The sequence below is a fragment of the Rhincodon typus genome, chromosome 1 (genome assembly GCF_021869965.1).
Source record: "Rhincodon typus isolate 14 chromosome 1, sRhiTyp1.1, whole genome shotgun sequence".
NCBI lineage: Eukaryota > Metazoa > Chordata > Chondrichthyes > Orectolobiformes > Rhincodontidae > Rhincodon > Rhincodon typus.
In genome coordinates, this window is record NC_063332.1 from 131,485,539 (window position 1) to 131,511,662 (window position 26,124).

At 40.3% G+C, this 26,124-nt stretch overlaps 1 protein-coding gene across 1 annotated transcript in view; it reads left to right on the forward strand.

Annotated features, from left to right (window-relative positions):
• The first annotated feature begins 17,266 nt into the window (after window positions 1-17,266).
• Window positions 17,267-26,124, forward strand: part of iqcm (IQ motif containing M) — a 103,669-nt gene continuing 94,811 nt past the window's right edge. The window contains exon 1 of the mRNA XM_048606658.1: window positions 17,267-17,317. The gene's annotated coding sequence lies outside the window, so the exon portion shown is untranslated. The remainder of the gene's footprint in view (window positions 17,318-26,124) is intronic.

The window sequence follows — 26,124 nt, forward strand, 5'->3', positions numbered from 1 at the left end:
ACAACATTCCTTTATTCAAGGGTTTTATGATAGGAGGAGGGTGATTCACTGGTGTGGGAATAATTAATTGTACTAAGGAACTGAGTAGCCTTTTATTGTTCTATGATTTAACTTATTGTGAAATTTTTTGACTGTAAGTTGCATGAAAATTTTGCAACATATCACTAATTCTTATAATTGGGGTCTAAGTTTTGTGCTCCCAAATGGTAATGTTTTGTTACTTAATATAAGTGCATAAAAGTCTGTTTCCTTTATCTTAAAATGTTTTAAGTGTAACTGATTGATGTCTGTTCCACGGTACCCAGCACCATTTAAATGGACAGAGGTACAAAAGAAGCTCATGTCTACCTGAACAGTAACTAACCAGCATAAGTGCCTTCACAAGTTTTTTTTAAAATTGGTTTTAGTAGAGCGTTTGGCATTTTAAATAGGTCTTTAGGGCTGCAGATCAGTTTCAGCAGTTTATATTCAGTTTGCAGCCTTCTTCACAACATCCACTGTTAAGGAGCTGGCACCATAAATGACACCAACCCACACCAATTTAACAGAGCCAGTTGTCCCTCGAGGATAGGATTGTCATACAAACACATGAACATATAAACAAAGAACAAAAGTGGGCCACATGGCCCCTGGAGCCTGCTCTGCCATTCAGTAAATCATGACTGATCTGATTTTAACGTCAACCTACATTCCTGCATGTTCCCAATAATCTTTCACCCGGAGAATCTATCTACCTCTGCCTTGAAAATATTTAAAGGTTTTGCATTCACTACCTTTTGAGAAAGGGAATTCCAAAGACCCATAACCCTCTGAAATTTAAAAAAAAGGTTTCTTCATCTCTATTTTAAATGGTGGTCCCCTTATAATTAAGTTATGGCCCCAGTTCGAGATTCTGCCATGAGAGAAAACATCCTTTCAACATCCACCTGGACAAATCCCCTCAGGATCATGTAGGTTTAAAGTAAGGCATCTCTGACTCTTCTAACTCCAGAAGATACAGCCTTTCCTAATGAGGAATCCACTAATTCCAGTTATTAGGAATTCTCTAAATTACTTCCAAATCGTGAACATCCTTCTGTAAGTACAGTAACCAGTCCTGTATGCATTACTGCAGATGTGGTCTCATAATGCCCTGTATCCTCCCAACTCTTGCATTCAATTAGCTCAGTTAGCTGGACTGCTGGTGTGTAATGCAGAGTAGTGACAACAAGTAGGTTCAGTTCTTGCACTAGCTGAGGTTAGCATGAAGGACTCTGCTTCTCAACCTCTTCCCTCACCTGAGGCATAGTAACCATCAATTGCTGCCAGTTGTTTGTCTCTCATGAGAGACCATCTAGGACTATGGCAGCTTGACCATTAAACAATAATATTCTATTAGCTTTCCTGATTACTCGCCATTTTTACACATATTTTAGATCCTGTGATTAATGCCATAGGGAATTCAGATCTTTCTGCATCTCAGTGCTCTATGATCTACGATAAAATGCTTTTTTAGTCTTTCTGCCAAATGGACAATGTTAGACTTTCACATGTCGTACTCCATTTAGCAAATCTTTGTCCACTCACTTAACTTATCTACATCTTTATAGGAATCTTATACCCTCCTCACAATTCACTTTCCTACCTATCTTTGTGTCAACAGAAAATTTAGTTACTATACCTTCAATCCCTTCATCCAAATAATTAAATAGATTGTAAAGAGTTAAAGCCCCAGCACTGACCCCTGTGGCACACAATTTGTGACATCCCTTCAGTCTGAAAAAGACCCACATTCCTACTCTTTCCTTCCTGTTAGCAAACCAATCTTCTATCCAAGCCAATATATTACCCTCAACACCATGAACTTTTATTTTTCATGATAACTTTCTGCTTTCTGGAAATCTAAATACAATCACCCTTGATCAACAGCACAAGTTACTTCTTCAAAGTGCTCCAATAAATTAGTTAAACATCATTTCCCTTTGACAAATCCATGTTGACTTTGCTTGATTACATTGAACTTATCCAAGTGCCCTGTTATAACATTTTTAATTATAGCTTATAGCATTTTTTCAATGACAGGTTGTGGGAATGAAGGTTTTCTAAAAAACCCTGAGCATCACTTCACTGTCCCAGGAATAAGATCAGCTTAAGCATGTCTGATTTTTCACTATATTTTTAAAATGAATAAGTGAAAAATAAGCCAGGACTTTGGTCAGCACATTTGCTGTTTCCTTTAATAGTAACTCATTAGTGCTAGATTTGTCTATGGAATCATTCATTGCTTGCCTGTAACCAGCACTGGCAATGGTCAAAATGAGGCAATAATCTTACTACACCACTTGGATAAAATTGAAACCATATTTATCTCAATGTATAAAGCATATGTTAAATGAATTTCTTTGAATATTTAGTTTGAGTGTAACATTTTATAGTTTGCAGAAGTTGAATGCTGTATGTGCTAGAAGACTGCAGAAGGTAAGACCACACAAGGATGTTTTAGCTGCTTTTCATCCTGAGAAGACAGGTCCATCTGCTTATAAAAGGAAAATGGCAGCTATCTTTATTCAGAAGTATGTCCGAGGTTGGCTTGTGCGTACTAAATACAACAGAATTAAAATCAAGGTGAGTGCTTTACTTTCCAAGCTATCTTTAGTTTTCCAGTTGCATTTTTTTTCCCATAGAATCCCTACAGTGTGAAAGCAGGCAATTCAGCCCATACCAACCTTCCACCCAGACCCACCCCCTTCCCTATCCCTATCCCTGCATTTCCCACCCTAGATACTATGGACAATTTAGCACAGCCAATCCACCTAACCTGCACATCTTTGGACTGTGGGAGGAAACTGGAGCACCCAGAGGAAACCCACAATGTGCAAACTCTACACAGACAGTCACCCATGGCTGGAATCAAACCTAGGTCTCTGGTGCTGTGGGACAGCAGTGCTAACCACTGTAATTATTGGGAAATTCCTTGTGGTCATTTTAATTGTTCAAAAATGTATTAATGCTGCAGAGAATAACAAAATTTTGCATTTATATAACACTTCAATGTAGAATAACTCTGACCAGAACTTCACATGGCTGCAATCAGAAAGAAATGGAACTTGCACGAAGGAAGATATTAAGATTGTGTCACCAAAAGATCTTGGAAGAAAGGGGTTTTAAAGAAAGTATTCAAGCAGGAGAGACAGAAAGGTTTGACTAGGAAATTTCAGGGTATGAACCTAGGTAGTTCAAAATACCACAGTGATGGGGTGAAAGATGCACCAAGGGCCAAAGCCAGAATAACTAGAGTTTGGGGTAGTGGGGCTGTTAATGAATAAAGGAATGTTTTATTTAACACAATCAGACTATTTTAATAAAGAGTAGATTTTGATCTTGGGCCTCTTGCAAGGATTATAGTGAGCTATGGAGCATGGAAATTGGATGGAAGAAGGAATGGCAGCATCATGGGACTATGTTTGTTCCTTGTAATTGCAGGGAATTCTCTTGAGAATTTAACATGCGATGATGTATATTTGTATGGCACATTTAACATAGGATAATGCCCCCAATCACTTCACAAGAGGATTATCAAACCAAATTCAACACTGAGGGACAGAGAGCAGACAAGCAAACAAAAGTTTAGTCAAAGAGTTTTAAGGAGCATCTTGATGATGGAAAAAAGGCTTGAAAAGCAAAGAGATTTAAGGAAGGAAGTCTCAAGGCTAAGGTAGCTGGGAGCACAACCAACTCTTGATCTGTTCATTGCTGACTAATTTTTGGATGAGGTTCATTGTTGAGCATTAGGACCCTAATTTACATAATTAGAGTCTATTTTAAACCTCGATGCATAACACCTAAGAGACAAATTCCAGCATTTTATCAGCAGGCCAGTCTGCATTCAATCTGTACAGGTGTTTGTTTAAATGCTAAATTGCTTTGCTTTGTGTTGTTTATAGACCAAAACATGGATGAAATGTGTGCCATATTCTATAGCCCAGTGTCGCTGGTAAAATAACCTGTGTGCCACCGACATTGGAACCGTTCTTTTCTTGTATCCCTGGAGATTAGGTATTAGAAAATCTATTTTGAAGGAGTTGTGCAGTGGCAACATCTAAGTTTCCCTCTATGACCACCCACACACAGCTTCAATTTGATTCTGTAAGATCTGCTGGTCTCCTGTTTGCCAAACCTATTGAACTTCAGAACAAGTTACTCTTAATGCAAGTGCTAATCCTTCCTCTACCACAATGACTAATTGTTTTATAGCCAACATAATCTGAGCTAAAATCTACAGAGGTCAGGATAACATTGTATGTTCAGGCTACAGCTGGAAGAGCACCTCATACTGTTCTGGTTATCATGACATAAACAGCTATTTAGGCCAGGAAGCAGTCCAAAAGAAAGAAATAAAGCTGCTCTCCACTTTCAAGAGAGTTCTAGCAGTCAACTCAATAAACTTGAACTTTGAAAATAGATGCCTTGGGGAAGTTTACAGGAGTGAATATGATTCTTAACAAGATACAGATTCAAAATAGCTGATAAACCAGACTTTCCATGGACCAACACAAAGGATACAGCCCAAATCAAGACTGTAGATGTTAGAATACTGTAAGATAGGGGCTATATCAGTCCCAAGGGCAGTTTGCTGGAATGCACCAGTCAGCTACTTCAAGTTTCCTTGTTGCCACCTCAGTATAGCAGAGTTAGGTTTAAGAGTGCGCACTTCATACATATGCATCAAGATGAAGCACAGGGATCGACCCAGAAAAACATGAAAATTACAGTAGCTATGTTGTGCTTGCAGACATTTTTGGAATTTCTTACGTAATAACATAAAAATATGAACTATGTGGATTAATGCACAAACAATTTTCCGTAAATGATAGCATATTTCTGGCAGGAAGACATTGAATAGTTTGTGTAGTTGCCAGATGTGATCGTTCAGACAAGATTTCCTGTTTCAACATGACATGAATGTTTATTGCTGGCAATAAATTATTTTCTGTATGCTAATTAAGCTGGTGGTTTGACTTCTCTTGCTAGTGCCATTTGCTTTTCATGGAGGCCTTAATTCACCAAGGCAAATTATAAGGCAAAGTTATCCACCAAGATTCTTGAAATCATAGCTGAACTATATTGCAGGAAATCCCCAGTCTTTTGGAGCTAATGCGCAACATGACAATCATAGAGCATAACCTCAAACAATGACACGCCATATGGCCATGTGTGTGTAAATTCCTTTGCACTTGGAAATCCTGTCACTTGTGTTGTCATTAGTTGTGCCTGAGGAAAATAACACTTTAGCTATACCTGTTAATATCAAATCCAGGCCTTTTGCATGTTTGTCCATCATTTCCATTGTGCTTAATAACCAAGACATTCATAAGAAATGGGTGAGAATATTATTCAGCAGAAGTGATGACAAATGGGACATAAGGAGTGGAATATTATTGGGGGTTGGAGCGATGTGGGCTTTGGCAAGAAATGTGGCAGAATCATGTGAGAAGTCCAACAAAGCATATCCCGATGTCAGGAAAATCTAATTGCATCTTTTAACTAAGTTTTAAGTGTTGTAGTGAGATTTGTGCTGGGCATTAACAAGTAGGCTATTAAGGGTATCATTGTTTGTTAATGACCTCATTAACGGCAGCTCTCACTCCATAAATATGAAGCTTTTTATCTTAATATCCACTGCAAGCAAATAGGATGCTGAGAATTCTCGACATGGAAATCAAAGTGGTACCTGATGACTTCAGCTCACTGCTTGCTCCAGAGGTTGTCCCTGTTAAGACACAAGGCACAAACATCTTTGGGCATGCACCATGGGCAGCGGCTGTACACACCTCATGTCCACGGATATTGGCATCACACAAGTGCCGGCAACTAAGAACCCTCAAGGCTTCTTTCTGATCCACTTTCCGTGTGTTTCTGTACTTCAATGCTGTACCTTGGGGGGCACCAGCAAGTAACATTGTAATGCTGCAGGCAAGGACTCCTCTTGCTGAGGGACATGCATCAAATTCATGGACAGGACCAGACTGCACTCTGGTCCGTTTGCTTGCTCTCGTAGTGGTCATTCACTTTCACCTTACCTGCCTTCTTACTGCATCCCTGCGTTGCCTTGCCTCCTCAGTCAGAGGTACCAGGCTCACATTGCTGTCTTGCCTTATCATTTAACACAGACGCAAAGCAAGGAAGCATGTCATGGTTGTTAGCAGTTCTCAATCAAGTCAAGAAAGATAGCCATTGGTCAGGAAATCCTCATACTGCAAGTCAAGGGCAGCGTTCAATACCAGTCCTGGTGTTTGGACATGGCCAGTAAGCTGCTCGAGATAGTCAGAGTCAGGTCCTCTCCTCACATAAGGGGTAAGGAGCGAAATGCCAGGGAGCTCATCAGCCATCTGCCTTATTGTGGGCTGTTTACCTCCTTGAACAAGAGAGGGGCAGGCAATTAAGAGTGATGAAAGTGGATGGCAAAGCTGCTGCTTTTGGTGCAGGTGGGAAGGTATCTCAAGTGAGTGCATAGGCAGGGAATAGGGCACAGAGGGTTAGTGGTGTCAGGGACAATATAACAGAAATTGCTGGAGAAACTCAGTAGCATCTATGGGAAGAGAGCAGAGTTAATGTTTCGAGTCTAGTGACCCTTCATCTGAATTACGGTGTCAGGGGTTGGAGTGAGTGACACCAAGTGAGGGAAGATGTTGCAGGCAACAATGAGAGTAGTAGAGAATGAGCCGTGGTGGGAGGTGAGTACAGTAGCAGAGATAATGAGTGTGAGATAACCAGAGAGAAGATGGTGGCACTTACCCTGGCAGAGTGGACTGTGCATTCCTCCAGATGGCTAACACTGCGCCTACTTGTGTGGTACTGTCTATTCAGGCTGGCAATGTTTAGTGTCTTCACCTCCTATGCTTGTCTTGGGAAAAGAAAATCATAAAGACTATAAGATATAGGAGCAGAATTAGACCATTCAGCCCATCTAGTCTGCTTCAATATTCAATCTTCTCTGGTATATTTCTGATATATTTCTCAAGTTTATTTTCCTGCTGTCCCCTCATAACATTTAATCCCCTTACTAATCAAGAACCTACCCATCTTTGTTTTAAATACACTCAGTGACTTGGCCTCTACAGCCTTCTGTGGCAATAAGTTCCACAGATTTATCACTTTCTGGCTGAAGAAATTCCTCCTCATTTCAGTTCTAAAGAGTCATCCCTTTACTCTGAAACTGTGCCCTTAGGTTCTAGTCTCTCCTACTATTGGAAATATCTTCTCTAATTACTCTATCCAGGCTTCTCAGTATCCTGTAAGTTTCAAGCAGATACCCGCTCATCCTTCTAAACTCCATCAAGTACAGACCCAGTGTCCTTGACTGCTCTTCATATGACAGCCCTTCATCCCTGGGATCATTCTTGTAAATTCCTCTGGACCCCCTCCAAGGCCAGCAGGTTGTCCTTAGATATGGGTCCCAAAGTTTGCTCACAATTTTCCAAATATGGTTTGACCAGAGCCTTGTACAGTCTCAGCACTACATCCCTGCTCTTGTATTCTAGCCTTCACTGAAAGAATGCTATGAATACTTTGGCCTTCCTCACTGCCAACTGGACTTGCGTGTTAACTTAAAGAGAATCCTGAACTAGGACTCCTAAGTCTCTTTGTGTTTCAGATTCCCAAAGCCTTTCCCTGTTTCGAAAATAATCTACACCCTTAGTGTTCCTACCAAAGTGCATAACCTCACATTTTCCCACATTGTACTGCATCAGCTACTTCTATGTTTATTCTCCAAGCCTGTCCAGGGCTTTCTGCAGCCTCCCTGTCTCCTCAACACTGTCTGCCACCCAACCTATCTTTGGGAACGTCTCCTGTCTGCATCACCCTGTCCACCAGGGCCTCCTGGTCCTTGCCTGAAAAGCAAGTCACCCAATTTCCTCTTGTCTGCTATTTTTGGAACAAATATCAGGAAATGTACATGGCAGCTCCAAACAGTGCTAGTCCAGGTACATAACAGCTTTTTAGAGATGGCACCAGTGCCAGGAATTCTGGTCAATTCCAATATCCTGGCAATGACAAGTAGTTCAAGATGTGGAAGTAGTAGAATGAAGCTAGAAGATAGAGAGAGGTGCTTCATAGGGTTGGGCTAGATAGTTACTGAGGTGCATTTGGTTAGATACAGTGAAAGATTTCACTCAGTCTCTTAGGGAGAAACCCACCATAAGACTTGACCAAACTGACAACTAAAAAAAGTGCATGATTCAGCTCATATGTCACTACATCATTCTGTTTTTTTTTGTTGGCAGCTTCCCAAAATGGACTAGTACTTCCACCAACTGTTGGAAATATAGCAGAATTGGAAGGAGTGGTAAATTAGATTGAAATTTGCTGTTATTTCTTCTACTGTCACCATTGACAGTCTTTATTCCTATCTGCTTTTTATCTTTGATCATCACCAACATAGAATTTGACCTGTAGAAATTCTCACCTTAAAGCTTTTCTGACTGGTACTATTGCTTTCTGAAATATTGGGTAAAAGTCTGAGTAATTACGGAGAATTGTTTAAACTATCCATTTGCAACAATTATTGAAGGTAGATCTAATTAACTGAAATAGCTGCCTGCTCTGAAATGAAAGCACCATGCATTCTTATCTTTGAAATGACATGCAGTACCATTGATGTAAATCATACTTGACATGGGTTTTGGCAACCTACGAAGCTAAAAGTGATATGCTGTAGGATCATGTCAATTTTGTTGTTAATACCAACTGCAGTATTAAGCTTGGTTTCTGATAACAACCAGGAAAAATAGGAGATGTAAGCACATAAGGAGGAGGGCAGCAAGGTTATTTGTGTCTAAAATGGAGGAAATGTTTGTCTTTGTTAATTTACAAAGGAAAGGTGGAAACTAAATTAAATGCAGTGCTTTAATACAGCACAGAACTGGACGTTTTTATTGACACTAGAGAGATAAAAACAAAGATACGCAGACTGCTGCCTCTAGATTTAGAGAGATGTTCAGTAGTCTAATAGTTCTGTTTGTGGCTGTTTAAAAACAAATGTCATGAATATTCTATAATTAGTCTTTCTGGCCAGTCAGGGATTATACTAATCTTGGTCAACATACTTTGAGCATGTTCATTCAATATTCCAGATTTTGTGATTCTGGTTACCCTGACATCAAGCCAGATCTTGCTTGACTATTATAAGTACATTTTTTATTAATGAAGTAACAAAGAAGGTTGATGAAGGGAATGCAGTAGATGCTGACTGTATGGGTTTTAAGAAATTGTTTGATGAGATACCACATAAAAGGCTAAATAACAAAACTGAAACATATGGATTAAGAGGTTCAGTGTCCATTTGGAGAAAAAAATTGAGTTACGGACAGAAAGCAGCTAGTCATGTTGGATGGTAGTTTTTCAGACTGGAAACTCATGGAACGTGTATTTTCCCAAATGTCAATGCTAAGATGAGTGTCTTTTAAACTTACATTTAAAGGATTAAGTTCATAGAATGTGGAGTAAAATTATAAAATTTCTGATGATTCCAAATTTGGAAGGGCAGTGAACAAGGTTGATGAGATGATTTTCCCACTACGGGACATAAATAGGCCAGCAGAACCTGCAGACAAGTCGCAGTTGGAATTTAATATGTGATGCATTTTGGCAGATAGGGAAAAACAATGAAGAATTAATTTGCATTTACTTAGAATTAGAATTCATTGAAATTCTAATTGTGTGAAGGGACAGAGTGACATAGGGATGCAGGTGTACTGATCTTTGAAGATGGCAGGATATATTGAGGGAACGTTTAGTAAACCATTCGGATCCTGGGCTTCTTAACTGGAGACAGTGAGATGAAAAACAGAGGTTACACTGAACATCTTTTAAACTCACAGCACTGTAATGGGGGCAGAGTCTATCAAGTTTTGATCACCATGTTTCCTGAAGGATGAAAATGTTCTTGAGAATACAGAGAAGGTTTATCAAAATGGTTGCAAAGATGAGGGTGGTGGTATGGGAGAGGTGAGGCAGGGGGGAAAAGGGGCATTTAATGATAAGGTTTGGTTAGAAATGATGGAGCTGTTCTCTTCATGGAGAGAAGATTTGACAAGTGTAAAAATTATGACAGTCTTAAATAATTTTTTTTTCTTTATTTATTCATGGGACAAGAGCATTGCTGGCTAGGCAGCATTTATTGCCCATCCCTAATTTGCCCAGTTCAGAGCCAACCACATTGCTGTGGGTCTGCAGTCACATGTAGGCCAGACCAGGTAAGGATGGCAGTTTCCTTCCCTAAAGGACATCAGTGAACCAGATGGATTTTTTTCCTGACAATCAACATTGGATTCATGGTCATCATTAGATTCTTAATTCCAGATATTTATTGAGTTTCCACCATCTGCCATGGCAGGATTCGAACCTGGGTCTCCAGAACATTATCTGGGTCTTTGGATTAACAGTCCAGCGATAATACCACTAGGCCATTGCCTCCTGTAAGGTAGATAATAAAAATCTCTTCCCCCTTAGCTCATTGCATAAAGATCAGGAGATATGTATTTATGATTTTGAGCAAGAGATGCAGGAGGAATGTGAGGAAGAGCTTATTTTTATGCAGCAACTGGTAGTGTCCTGGAGGTTGCTATCTACTTGGGTGGTAGAAGTGGAAACAATCAATAATTTCGAAAGAAAATTGGATGGACACTTGAAGGAAATAATCCTGCAGGATACAAGGACAGAGATGGGTAAGGTCATAGGACAGACTAGATTGCTCTGCAGAAAATGGCCTCCTTCTGTACCATAAAGTACTCTAGCCTGATTTTTGCTCCTGAGGTGGGTAGCATGATTCAAGAAATTTCCTGACTTGCCACGCATTCCTCAAAAAAAACCTCTGAAAATAACATGATCATCATTTTGGAAAGAATAGATGTGGGTTAGACTTGGACCCACTGCTCCCAGACATAGCTGGTAGGCAATCATACCATCTGTTGAGTGCTGAGGTAAGATAGTTTAAAGGACTGTTTCAGTTCTCTGGGACCTTGTTCCACTTGATTCCTTAAAGTCTAGAACCTTTATCTCTGATTGTTCACACCATATCACCATCACATTCACTCCTGACATTACTTCCAGGCTCCCATTGCAGCTTAATTCCAATCCATGTACCCCACCCACAACCTTGGCTTTTTAATATCCATAAGACAACTCGTGCCACCTACTCAACACCTGTGACCCTTACACCCTTCTTGTCCTCATTCATAGGCAGACTTTGGGAGCTATGTTGAGATGAAATAAAATAAAGTCTTAACAATCAATTACAGCTTTCAGTATATTTAAAAAATAACACTCCCATTTATGAAAGCCCATTCAAAACATTCAAGAATTGAAATGGTTTTTCTGAATTCTTATAAAAACAAAACAAGCTTACACTCGTAACATATCAAGGACAGCTAATGCTTTAATCATTTCTTTGATCTGTTGACCAAACTGTATCTGAAGACTCCTCTGAGATACTTACAACCTGTGGAAAACATCCAAGCTCCCATAATAGCACAATGACAGCTCAGAGAAAATTTCATTAAAGAGCTATTATACATGATAGAAAATAGTTTTGTCAATGATGAGGACATCCAGTCTTCCAAATTTTTTTATTAAGGACAGGGGATTTAAATAGCATCATGTCATGACAGTAGTACAGATCTTATCCACCTTTACAAATCATTTACACTTATTCTAAAAATCTGTGATTCCCGCTGCAAGTTAAGATTCTTGCTGAAATGCCATCTGTTTGAATTCAGCACTGAGTTCTGTACTGAGTTTGTGTTTCCCTCATTTGTGAATCACCCTGTATCTTTTCCCCAACTAGCAGGAAAAGGAGCAGACATCTGCCATTTTTAAGATGCATGGAATCTCTGTGACTTCTTGAAAATTAGGGCCTAGGACTCTATGATCATGTTTTCAGTGTGCAAATAATGTTTAGTGCCCAGGAAATTATTTTTGCAGTAGGTACCAAATTCTGGTGTTCAGTAAAGGGCTCCATATGGGTTCATTTGATTCAATTATGTATAAGACCCCATGGGTAAGAATTTTTTAAATAGGAAACCCTGCCACCTGAAAACTCAATGGAGAACTATTTTATACTTCATGGGGTGTTAATTGGCTGTAGATGGAGATTTCCACCCCTCACTCAGAAAAAAATGTCCCATCTTATGTTGCTTGGCTGAGAGCCCTCTAATCACTGCAATAGTAGAATCTGTAGAGGACAGGACCACAAGCTGCCCCTAAAATGAAGTCCTGAATCAGATCATTGTGAGAGCTTCAGAGCAGGGAGGACAGCTGAGGCCTGGGGAGCGGGTAGCAACAGAAGGGGGATGAGGGTGATGCTGGAGAGGCCAAAGTGGCGTTGAAGGCACTCATTGGGCAGATTTTGATGGGCAGTGGATACTTTTTTTTCCTATTCATTTGTGAGATGTGGGCATCGCTGGCTGGCCAGCATTTCTTGCTCATCCCTAGTTGCCCTTGAAAAGGTGGTGGTGAGCTGCCTTCTCGAACTGCTGCAGACCGCTTGCCATTAGGAAGGGAATTCCAGGATTTTGACCCAGCAATAGAGAAGGAACAGTGATATATTTCCAAGTCAGGATGGTGAGTGGCTTGGAGGGGAACTTGAATGTGGTGGTGTTCCCATATGTCTGCTGCCCTTGTCCTTCTAGATGGAAGTGATTGCGGGTTTGGAAGGTGCTGTCTGAGGATCTTTGATGAATTTCTGCAATGCACGTTGTAGATAGTACACGCTGTTGTGACTGAACATCGGTGGTGGAGGGAGTGGATGCTTGTGGATGTAGTGCCAATCAAGCGGGCTGCTTTGTCCTGGATGGTGTCAAGCTTCTTGAGTGTTGTTGGGCCTGCACTCATCCAGGCAAGTGGGGAGTATCCCATCACACTCCTGACTTGTGCCTTGTAGATGGTGGACAGGCTTTGAGGACTCAGGAGGTGAGCTACTCACTGCAGTCTTCCTAGCTTCTGACATGCTGTTGTAGACAGTGTGTTTATATGGTGATTCCACTTATGTTTCTGGCCAATGATAACCCCCAGGATGTTGATAATGGGGGATTCAGTGATGGTAACACTATTCAATGTCAAGGGACGGTGGTTGGATGTTGAATGGAGGGCACCGATGGAGACACAGACACCTTCTGACCTGAGGTTTGAGCAACACTACCCCCAGCTACTGAACTTGTCCAGTCAGCCTGAAAATTGAACCCAGGCAGGAAATGGTCTCAAGGTGGTCATTATTTGGCTGCTTAATAATTTTGATTGGAGTGTAGGTGGGCTTGCTTCACTCCTCCCAGCACAAAATTATGGAGAGCTTAGGATGGGCAGAAGGCGGGAATAAGGACATTCGATGAATATTGCAGTTCCCTCAACATATGTCTACAAACCTGCAAGTGATAGAAGTAAGAGATAGTAGGAACTGCAGATGCTGAAGAATCTGAGATAACAAGGTGTAGAGCTAGATGAACACAGCAGGCCAAGCAGCGTCAGAGGAGCAGGAAGGCTGATGTTTCAGGCCTAGACTCTAGGCCCAAAACGTTAGCCTTCCTGCTCCTCTGATACTGTTTGGCCTGCTGTGTTCATCCAGCTCTACACCTTGTTATATCAGTGACAGAAGTGAAGTCTGCTCATGATTCCCTCACGTCCATTCTACACAAGGCAGATATTGTATATGGTTAGGGGCAGAGAGCTAGAGGATTGCACTCTTATTCAAAATAATATAGAAGGATAAACTAGACAGTTCCAGGCCAGTGAAAATGGTGGTGGGAAACTTTTACAACATTAACGTAGCAGAAAATTAACAGCTAGTTGAATGAGTAAGAAATAAAGGAGGGCCAGCAAGAATTTTTTTAAGGACAAATATTTGACTAATTGAACATTTTCATGAAGTAAAGTGAATAATGTAACTGAGGGCAGTGCAGTTGATGTTTAGAATATAAATATTCAAAGGTATTTGATGACGGGCTATTGATTCATCAATCCAAATAATCCAAACATTATGCTATCCAAGCCATAATGTACACCAGGCATCTTAACCCTGCCCACCTGGCACCCTACTTACCTGGTGTCCTATCCTCTATCAGTCTGGCATCCTAACCTCCAGAAACTCTAATATTACTGCGTAATTACCATTTAACAGTAGCAGACAAAGTGGCTGTCAGGAGCTTTAAATTTCAGAATATGGCAACTGACTGTCGTGAAACGGGGTATAGTTTGCCTTCCTCTGACAGTTCAGAATAGGATAGAACTGTCAGAATGGAAGTATGCTTCTGCATTTCTGAAGGATCCCTGATCAGGATCTCCTGTCAAAAATAAAAAGAGGAAGGGCTGGAGTCGCAATCTGTAGCTTGAAAGCTACAACACCAGAAATTCAAAACTTATGAATTAATATTAATTGGCAACAATTATTGACTGATGTCAGGAGGTAATAGGACAGAAATTATTGATAACTGGATTCACAAATCATATTCTGCACAAAACAATACATATTAGATCTCACACCAAATTCACTGTTGAAATCTGCAAAAACAGCCTGTCAACATCTTATAGATTACTTATAAAGAAGTCACTTTCAATGCTTTTGTATCTGTAGATTCACTCCAACGTTTCATTTTCCCCACTGGTTTATTGCGATTACATCATTGAATTTTTTTTCCTGACCTTTTACAGGGTCTAATTTTCTGAAGGTTGTTGATGATTGTTAAACAATGTTCTCACGAAGCTGTCTCCTCTTTGGGATTAAGGGATTTTAGTCTTGTCCCAAATATGCTTTCACATCATTCTTTCTGCTCAGTAGAATAAAGTTCCCAGGTTGGAATGCTGTTATTGATCAGCTACAACAATGCAGTTTTGATTCCTTCGCCCAAAGACTCAAAGTCCCTCGTTCTCTGTCTGTTCAGTTTTTTAAAGGTCATTCAGTGCTTCAATCTATGCTACCCCTAAGAATAGTTGAAAACCCATTGGATGAACATGAAAAACAAAGTTAATTTTAGATAACAGTTTAAAGCATCTCAATACCCACTGATCCAAAAGGGGCAATCATTGCTAAAGAAATAAAACAAGAATTCTTCTCATGGCCTATTTCTAACATGCACAATTAACTAAGAAGCATATAAAAGCAAAGTACTACTGATGCTGGAAATCTGAAATAAAAAGAAGCGTCAGAGAAACCCAGCAGGTATGGCAGCATCTGTGGAAAGAGAAACAGAGTTTTAAGTCTGATGTGACTCTTCTTTGGAACTGGAAGGGGCTGAAATATTGCTGTTTTTATTCTGCTGACAAAGGGGAGAGAGGACTAAGTGCAACAAGTGGTGAGGGCACCTAGAAAACAAGTGAAAGGGAGTGCTGATTGTAATACTGGAGTGAAATCTTAGTAAAATAGTTGTTAATAGGAGGTATGAATAATAGAAAATAGATCCGCTTTTATGAGAGCGTTTTAGTGGACCTGCTGGAGGTGGCAGAAATGGTGAATGATCATCCTTTGAATAGTGAATCCTACTGACCTCATTTGAAGCTAGTTGGGTGGAAAATGAGCACAGTAGGAAGCCTACCAGTGTTGTGGGAAGGAAGGGAAGGGTGAGGGTGGGAAATGTGTTGGATATGGCTGAGGGCCCTGTCAATCATGTGGATGGAATCCTTGGTTGTGGAAAATAGAGGACATGGTGGTGGGACCGCTGACTAAGAATTTTTTTTCCCTTTAGGCGGTGGGGAAAGGTTCCAGAAACATTGTTTTTTTAATTTTGTTGACAAAACATAAATTTCTGGATCAGAAGATTAAGTGCTATAAAGGTACTAAGCTAGTGAAGATTTATTGTTAATTGCACTGTATATTTTCTGTTTCACATCAATTCATTTTGTGTTGTGTGATTTATTTCTCAAAATCAATTATTTATATAAACTCTGAAATTACGTATTAAAATGATGTATGAAATCACACATTAATCTGCGTTCTTCACAATTCCTTTTATGTAATAAAATATTTCAGTGTGTCAAAAGCAAAAGAATTGCCTGAAAATGGAAGTTGCTTTTTAATGAAGGAAAATGCTGCATGAGAGCAAACATTAAATATGTGTGCAATTGGAATATGGCATATTTTATATATAAAAAAATCTGGAAAAGGTTAGTTATGAATACTGGCAATAAAATGACACAAAGCTACAGTACATGTAGCTGACATGTACTATATTAATTAGATGTTAATGGTTATGGGCTGGGTAATACCCCACCTATTCTAGTGATCACTTAAATTTCTGTGTCTTTTTCCATTCCTATTTGGGGAGAATCATGCAAATAAGATATTAGTAAAGTGTTGATATCCCATTTCCAATCATTCCTTGTTAATTTTTAATAAATGCTAATCATTGCAATAAAAGTTAATTCCAGTTTGCCAACTGCTGCCCTAAAGGCAGAAATAAATTGAAATGGAAGAGCTTTTCAGTTGAAACCTCATCATTCTGGTGTTTTCCTTGTATTTATATCAGTTGTCACATGCTACGTCATTTTCCTGTGAAGCCTTTCCAGAGGGGGAGCAATGAGTTTCCTACCAAGGATTTCCTTCCATCTAGGAATAAGAGATAAGGCAACCATGTGGGGCAATCCAGCAATTCTCCAAACCAGATATTGTAGAATATATCCCATTGGATATGTAATGTTATTGATATTTTTAATCAACTTGTTCAAAAGCATTATAATACACCTCTGGAGCAGGTGGGACTTGAAGCCAGACCTTCTAGCTCAGAAGTAGGGACACTACAAGTATGCCAGAAGAGCCCTTGTGAACAAGAGCCCTTCTATATGAACTATATTTAGTTCTATTCTGCCGAAGTCTGCTAATTGTCACATCAGATCATCCAGAAAACAGGCAGTTTCCCATTTTGCACTGTAGTGGTACCAGCCATCCCAGTGTTTGGAATCTCCCAGTTTGACTTGGAATAGTTGCTAGCATTTCCAGCATATATAGTTCCCCAGGATTTATTAAGTGTTCTGTTGTATCAAAAGGCACAAGAATCCCAGCTGCCTGTGTGTTAGATAATAATTATTTCACACTGTTTGCTTTTTGAGCTTTAAGGCTTTTTAACTGTTTAGCTGATACAAAATCACAAAAGGGATTAAATTGGATAAGTCCTGAAAGTGTACGCAAGGATTACAATGTAAGATTTACTCCTGCCCATTGGTTGCAATATAGACAGGACGTTAAATTTGTGATGGATGAGTATTTATTTCCATGATTGCTGCGTGCAGCCAATGCTCTCTTAAGGTTTGCACATGAGCAATTGAAAAATAGCCCATCTGAGTGGAACACAGCAGAGTGAGTGCCTTAATTGGGAATTTAGAGCACAGTGGGAATTCATTACAAGGACGAGAGCTTTTTGCTTTTTTTTGGTTATATCTTGAAAGGACTATATTCTATAGTAATGAATAACAAGGGATACGGGCCCTGGAGTATTTGATATTATGTATCTTCCATTTAAAGGAGTGAATTATGGCGGCAGAGCTCAAAGCTGTGGGGTGCTCTTCCTGCTGTGTGTGGGAAACTGGCAACATTTCCAGTGGCCAGCTGTAACATGTGCGCAGAAGGTGTCTCCAGCTGCAGCTCCTGGAAGCTCGGGTTTCGCAGCTGGAGCAGCGGCTGGGAACACCGTGGAGCATTCGCGAGGTGGAGTGTACTTTGAAAAGCGTGTATTAGGAGGTTGTCGCACCACAGGCTAAGACTCCAAGGCAGAAAGGAAATGGGTAACCAGCAGGCAGAGCAAGAGGACAAGGCAGGCAGTGCAGGAGTCACCTGTGGCTATTGCCTACAAAACCGATATACAGCTTTTGAAACTGTTGAGGGGAATGGTGCCTCGGGGGAAAGGAACAACAGCTGACTTTATTGCACCATGGTGGGCTCTGTTGCACAGGGGAGGAATAAAAAGTGTGGGAACGCAATAGTTACGGGGCATTCAATTGTAAGGGGAATGGACAGATATTTCTAGGCTGCAGATGAGATTCCAGGATGGAATGTTGACTCCCTGGTGCTAGGATCAATGATATTTCAGAGCGGCTATTGGACTTTCTGGAGGGAGAGGTTGAACAGCCAGTGGTTGTTGCATACATCGGTATAAACAGCACAGGTTAAAAAAAAAGGAAGTAGAATATGGGGAGTTAGGAAGTAAGTTGAAAAGTTAGACCTCAAAAGCAGGAATCTCAGGATTGCTATCAATGCCATGTGCTAATCAGTGTAGAAATGGTAAGATATATCAGATGAATATGTGGCTAAAGAGATGGTGTGATGGGGAGGGTTTCAGATTCCTGGGGCATTGGGACTGGATCTGGGGGAGATGGGACCAGTGCACACTGGATGGATTACACCTTGACAGACTGGGGCTGAAATCCCAGGTCAAATGGTTGGAGAGACTTTAGACTGAAATTACAGGGGGAATGAGAACTTATGCAAGGAGTCAATGGAAGGGGAATCAGGACAAGAATAAAAGCTAAAAAGGGCAATAAGAGAAGTGATAGGCAGAGAAATCAAGAGCCAGGATTAAACAGTGAAAAAGAATAACAATGGGACAAGTAATGTTAAAAAGACAAGGTTTTCTGCCTTAATGTGCGGAGCGTTCACAATAAAATTAATGAATCATCGTGCAACTAGATGAAAGCAGATTTGATATAATAGGCATTATGGAGGCATGGCTGCAGGCTAAACAAGGCTGGACCTCTGAATATCTGGGGTATTCAGTATTTAGGAAGGGCAGAGAAAAATAACAGTGAGGAAGCATATTATCTCCAACGATGTGGAATCTGTATGAGTAGAGCTGAGAAACACCAAGGGGTAAAAAACATTAGTGTGTGTTATATATAGACCATAAAAATGTAGGGATGATGTTGGAAATGGAATTAAGCAGGAAATTAGACATGCATGAAAGAAAGGAACATCTGTAAATATGGGTGACTTTAATTTGCATAAACATTGGGCAACTTAATTTAGTAGCAATAGCATAGAGGACGATTTCCTGGAGTGTATATGGGATGGTTTTCTGGATGAATGTGTTGAGGATCAGCTAAAGAAGAGGCAAATGTAGACAGGGTATTGTGCAATGAAAATGGAATAATTGGCAATCTAGTTTGTGTGAGGACCCTTGGGGATAAGTGACCTTAATATGATAGAATTCTTCACCAAGATGTAAAGTGATGTAGTTGATTCTGAGGATAGGGCCCTGAATCTAAATAAAGGAAACTGTGATAAGATGTAGCATGAGTTGGCAATGTTGGTTTGAGAAGTGTTATTCTAAGGTATGATGGTGGAAAGTCAACAACTAACACTAAAAGAGCACATGGGTGAACTGCAACAATTGTTCATTCCTGTTTGGTACGAAAGTAAAATGGGAAAAGTGGCCAGACCATGGCTCACAAGGAAACTTAGAGATAGTATTAGATCCAAGGAAGAGGCATACAAATTGGCCAGAAGAAACAACAGAACTGAGGACTGGGAGCAGTTTAGAATCAGCAAAGGAAGACAAAGGGGATTAATTGAGAAACGAAAAATAGAGTATGTGAGTAAGCTCAGAGGGAACATAAAACTGATTGTGAAAGCTTCCATAGGTAATCGGAAGGAAGAAAATTAGTGAAGACAAACATCTTACGGTGATAAACATAGGAATTTATAATGGGGAACAAAGATGTGGATGACCAACTAAATACATACTTTGGTTCTGTGTTTACAAAGGAGGACAGAAATAAAGTATCAGAAATATTGGGGAACACTGGGTTTAGTGAGAGGGAGGAACTGTAGGAAATCAGTATTGGTAAGGAAATGATTTTGGGGAAATACTTGGAATTGAAGGACAATAAATCCTCAGGGCCCAATCTACATCCCAGAGTACTTAAGGGAGTGGCCCTAGAAATAATGGATCTTTAGGAGTCATCTTTCAAGATTCTATTGACTCTGGACAGTTCCTACAGCTTGGAGGGTAGCTAATATAACTCCTCTATTTAAAAAGAGAGGTAGAGATAAAACTGGGAATTATAGACCAGTCATCTTGACATCTGCAGGGGGGAGCATGCTCGAGTCCATTTTAAAGGATTAATAGCACAACACTTGGAAAATAGTGGCAGGATCAGACAGACATGAATTCAAGAAAAGGAAATCATGTTTGACAAAATCTATTGGAATTCTTTGAGGATATATCTCATAGAGATAGTCACAGGGAACCAGTGGATCTGGTTTATTTGGACGTCTAGAAGGATTTTTTCAAAGTCCCACATAAGAGATTAGCATGTAAGGTTAAAGCGCATGGAATTGGGGATAGCATAATGGGATGGATTGAAAGCCGATTGGCCTACAGGAAACAAAGAGGAGGAACAAATGTTTCTTCTTCCCAATGGCAAGCATTGACTAGTGGTGTACCATAAGCATCTGTGGTAGGACCCCAGCTATTCACAATATATGTTAATGATTTAGATGAAGGAAGTAAATATGATACCAACATATTTGTAGATACACAAAGTTGGGTGGGAGGATGAACTGTGAGGAAGATGCAGAAATGTTTCATTGTGATTTTGCCAAGCCACTTTCATAGCAAAAACAGGTAAGGAAAAGCCAGGGAACTACATACTGGTGAGTCTGACATCAGTGGCGGGCATGTTGTTGGAGGGAATCCTGAGGGACAGGAATTACATGTATTTAGAAAAGCAAGGACTGATTAGAGATAGTCAACATGGCTTTGTGTGTGGGAAATCCTGTCTCACTAACTTGATTGAGTTTTTTGAAGAAGTAACAAAGAAGATTGAGGAGGGCAGAGTAATGGACGTAGTCTATATGGACATCAGTAAGGCTTCCACAAGGTTCCTCATGGTAGACTGGTTAGCAAGGTTAGATCACGTGGACTAGAGGGAGAATGAGCCATATGGGGATACAGAACTGGCTTGAAGGTAGAAGACAGAGGCTGGAGATGGAGGGTTGCTTTTCAGACTGGAGGCCTGTGACCAGTGGTGTGCCACAAAGATCGGTGCTGAGTTCATTGCTTTTTGTCATTTACATAAATGATTTGGATGTGAACATAGGAGGCATGTCAGTAAGTTTCCAGATGACACCAAAATCGGAGCGGCAGTGGACAGCGAAGAAGGTTACCTCAGAGTACAATAGGACCTTGATCAGATGGGCCAAGGAGTGGCAGATGGAGTTTAATTTCAATAAATGTGAGCTGCTGCATTTTGGAAAGGCAAATCAGGGCAGGATGTATACACTTAATGGTAAGGTCTTGGGAAGTGTTGCTGAACGAAGAGACCTTGGAATGCAGGTTCATATTTACTTGAAAGTGGAGGCGCAGATAGACAGGATAATGAAGATGGCATTTGTATGCTTGCCTTTATTGATCAGTGCATTGAGTATAGGAGTTGGGAGGTTTTGTTGTAGCTGTACAAGACATTGGTTAGGTCATTTTTGGAGTACTGTGTGCAGTTCTGGTCTCCCTGCTTTAGGAAGAATGTTGTGAAACTTGAAAGAGTTTAGAAAAGATTTACAAGGATGTTGCCAGGATTGGAAGGTTTGAGCGATAGGGAGAGGCTGAATAGGCTGGTGCTATTTTCCCTGAAGTGTCAGAGGCTGAGAGGAGACCTTAAAGAGGTTTATAAAATCATGTGGGAGATAGATAGGGTAAAGAGCCAAGGTCTTTTACCCAGCGTGGGAGAGTCCAAAACTAGAGGGCATGGGTTTAAGGTGAGAGGGAAAAGATTTAAAAGGGTCCTAAGGGGCAACTTTTTCGTGTAGAGGGTGGTGTGTGTAAGGAATGAGCAGCCAGAAGAAGTGGTGGAGGTTGGTACAATTACAACATTTAAAAGGCACCTGGCTGGGTATATGAATAGGAAGGGTTTAGAGGGATACGGGCCAAATGCTGGCAAATGGGACTAGATTAGGTTAGGATATCTGGTTGGCATGGACAAGTTGGACTGAAGGGTCTATTTCTATGCTGTACAGCTCTATGACTCTATGACTCTATGACTCTAAACAGGCAAATTATTATCTGAATGGCTGTAAATTGAGGAGAGGATTATGCACTGACACCTGAAGGCAAGCAGGCAGGTGCAGCAGTTAATAAAGAACATAAATTTCAGCCTTTAGAATGAGAGGATTTGAGTGCAGGAGCAGGGATATCTTGCTGTAAATTACACAGGACCTTGGTAAGAACATGTCTGAAGTATTGTGTGAAGTTTTGGTTTCCTTATCTGAGGATGTGTGTTCATGCTGTAGACGGAGTGCAGTGATGTTTACCAGATTTTTCCTGGAATGCCAGGTATGACAATACAATGGCTTTAAGAGATGTATTTTGTCCTGGTTATTTTTATGAAGAGAGGTTGAGACAGAGTGGTTGAGAGCAGTCTGTTCTAAGCCAATAAAGTAAACAGCTTGTGAGGCCTTGGGTTTGATTTCAAAGGTGGAACAATAGAAGCGGTGGGGCCAAGCTCCCGCAGAACCAGGATTTTAGTTTAACTTTCAGTAGTGGCTGGGATCTTGAAGCTGAATGTGGAAGCTGTTATTCCTCTCTTTGCTACAGCTAAAAGTTTAGGTTCTCTTCCTGCTGCTAGAATTGCATGTGAGACAATTCATTTTACTGAATTTGCCTTTGCCAAGGGTGTTTTATTGGGGGGGGGGGGGGGGGGGGCGCGGGGGAGAATGTTACTGTATTGGAACAGTTGCTGTTTAGTAGTTAAATAATCTATTATTCTGTTAAGTTTTCCAATAGAGTTAAGTTATTCCAATTCTTTTTTTGTTTGTATCTTAAGTATAGTTTAAGAATAAAAAGAAAGGGGCAACACGGTAGCTCAGTGGTTAGCACTGCTGCCTCACAGCTCCAGGGATCTGGATTCAATCCTGCCCTTAGGCGACTGTTCGTGTGGAGTTTGCACATTCTCCCTGTATCTGCATGGGTTTGCTCCGATTTCCTCCCGTAGTCCAAAGAGGTGCAGGTTAGGTGGATTGGCTGTGCTAAGTTGCCGCATCATGGTCAGGGATCTGTGGGTTAGATGTGTTAGCCATGGGAAATATTGGGTGGGGGATGGGTCTGTGTGTGATGTTCTCCGGAGGCTTGGTGTGGACTTGCTGGCCCAAATGGGGCTGTAGGGACTCTATGAGTAAAATATATTTTGCTTCAAGCCTGGTGGTTTAACTAATCAAATTGCATCCAGACACAATGCCTTATACTTGACTTTAAAAGTAAGAAAATTTTGGGGTCTCGGCTATCTTCTTAATATATTTTGGGGTGTTTGGTCTGGTCCATAACACAGGACAGAAGTTAGAGGAATGTTTGAAATGGTTAGGATTATATTTACTTTAATTCACAAAAATGAGTAGGGTGTCTCATGGAAAACTATAAAATCCTAACAAGGCTAACAAGGTAGGTGCAGGAAGGATGTTCCTAATACAGGGAAATCAAGAATCAGGGGTCACCGTCTAAGTCTAAGGATATGGGTAAACCATTTAGAACTAAGATGAGGAGGAATTTCTTCACGCAGAGAGTGGTGAACCTGTTGAACTTGCTACCTCAGGAAGCATTTGAGGCTAGAACATTGCATGATTTCAAGAAGGTTTTGGATGGAGTTAAAATGATCAAAAGTTATCAGGGAAAAGCAGAAACAGGCTGTTGAGGTGAATGATCAGACGTGATCATAATGAATGGAGAAGGGCAAATAGCTTACTCCTGCTCATATTTTCTATGTATTCTATATTTTCCTATGCTATTCATTTGCTGCTTAAAGGCATCTTGCGCAGTTTAAAGATGAAGTCTAGTTTGGCTGTGGGAGGCATTGAGAGTATTTTCAGGGATTTTCTGTGAAAGATTCAACAATGACTAACTATACTAAAAAGTTTAAATCAAGGTTTGCATGCGCTGCCAATGAGTTCTGAAAGAACTGGAGCAGGGAATAGGTGTCCTATATTTTCAAAGGTCAGGAGCTTCTCTAAATATATGCTGAGGAGGCAGTGAAGAAACAGAGGGGACTATAACTTGGATGCAGTGCAGAAGAATGTTTAATAAACTCAACGAATTGCCAAGGTGAATTAGTTGATTCTCAAGTGATACTTTCCAATCGTATTGGTAATCTCAATCACTGCCCAGTTAGTTATACCCCATTATGCATCACTCAACAATCTTTATCAAGCAGGACACATTCATTTGCTTTATCTCACCCTTACTTAGCACTATGGCATGCCTCATCTCACCCAAATCTTCCAGCTTGTAATGTTGGAAATGCATGTATTTATGGATTATGAGGACTGGAAAATGGACATAAGACCATAAGATGAAAGAGCAGAAGTAGGCCGTTCAGCCCACGTAGTCGGCTCTGCCATTCATTGAGATCATGGGTGCCCTGATAATCCTGAACTCCACTTTTCTGCCTTATCCCCAAAATCCTTGATTCCCTTATTGAGTAGAAATCTATCTCTCTCAGCTTTGAATATACTTAACAACCCAGCAATGAAATAAAGGCCAGCATTTTATTTGCCTTCCCTAATACCCACTGAACTTGGATGCCAGCTTTTTTATAATTTTGAATCAGTTACTCTAACTAACATCTTCTTGTGATATTACAGTGATGTCAAGTGATTGTCGTTGTTTGGCTATTGCTCTTACATTGCCCATAGCTGTTACATACAAAGGAAAATACCCAGAGTCTGCTCTGCAACTGCTCCATCTCCTTAACTTCAGCCGGACTTTACATGATTACAGGCAAAGCTATGACTTTCACTCCTGCCAAATTATTCCCCAGAAGTAACACAACCACAGGTAATTTCTTAAATACACAGTTACCGTTAGTGCAGACAACAAGTCACACTCCAGTTGAACTTTGTACAGTGAAACTGGGATGTACTGTCCATCCAACCCATTTGCCAATACTTTGGCTTTCGTTGAACTCTGTGGAGTGAAAACAAATTCCTTCTCCAGTAACAGAGTTTGAGTAACCCCTGTATCACTTAGTATACTTATATGTTTGGATGTTTCCTTTAATAAAAGTGGGTTATCTTCATTTTTGCTTAAAAGAAACCCTTGATATCTCTCAACTACCCTTTGCACTTCTGTACTCACAGCACTAAATACCTCTAAGCTCTTAGTTGAAGTTAAAGCTGTAATCTGAAACGTGGCCTTATCTTTCTGAGTTTCCTTTTCAGACTCATTCTTATGTACTCCAGTAAATCCTTTGTGTTTCCCTCAAAACCTCTAGCATTTTGAACATATGTGTCCACCTTGTCACAATGGAAACACCTTGGCTTCTGATTTTCACCTTTACCCTCCGTACTTTCTGTTTTGATCTGAGGAGAAGAGATCTTTGAACATACCCAGTGGTCCATTCCTTTCTTTCGCTACTTGCCTTTCTTTCACTCCCATTTTTGATCCCTTTAGAATTTATAAGGGTGATGGGAAAATGGTTTAGTTTATGGATTAAATCATAATCGGCAGCCATTATTGCCATCTGTCTAGCAGTTGCAATCTTTTGGTTCTCAACATGAGTTCTTATTATGGAAAATAGTGAAATTTTAAATTCCTCTCATAGAATAACCTCTGTAACAGCTTCCTGCATAGTTTCAGCTTCTAATGCTCATATTCATCTGTCAAAATTACTTTGCTTAACCATTTTGAATTCAACATAGGTTTGCACCGGTATGTCTTTAAATTCTGGAGCCTCCTTACTTCAGGCATTAATTTGTGCAGCTGATATAATTTTCTTTACTGCAACATAATCCTCAGAAATTTCCTCTGTCAGTGAAGCATAAATTTCCTCTGCTTTACCTATCAACTTACTCTGTACAAACATGTCCAGTCCTCTTTTGCCCAATTCATTTTTCTACCATTTTCTCAAATGACATGGGTAACCCCACCAACATTCAAGTCTACATCATTTATATAAATCACAAACAACAAGGGTGCCAGGTCTGATCCCTGTGAGACCCACTCGACATAGACCTCTTGTCAGAAAAACAGCCCTCAACCATTACCCTCTGCTTCCTACCACTCGGCCAATTCTGGATCCAGTTTTCCATGGGCTCTTATTTTTGCCATTAGTCTCCCATGCAGCACCTATCAAAAGCCTTGCTGGAATCTAAGTAGACTACATCAATAGCATTGCCTTTATCTACAC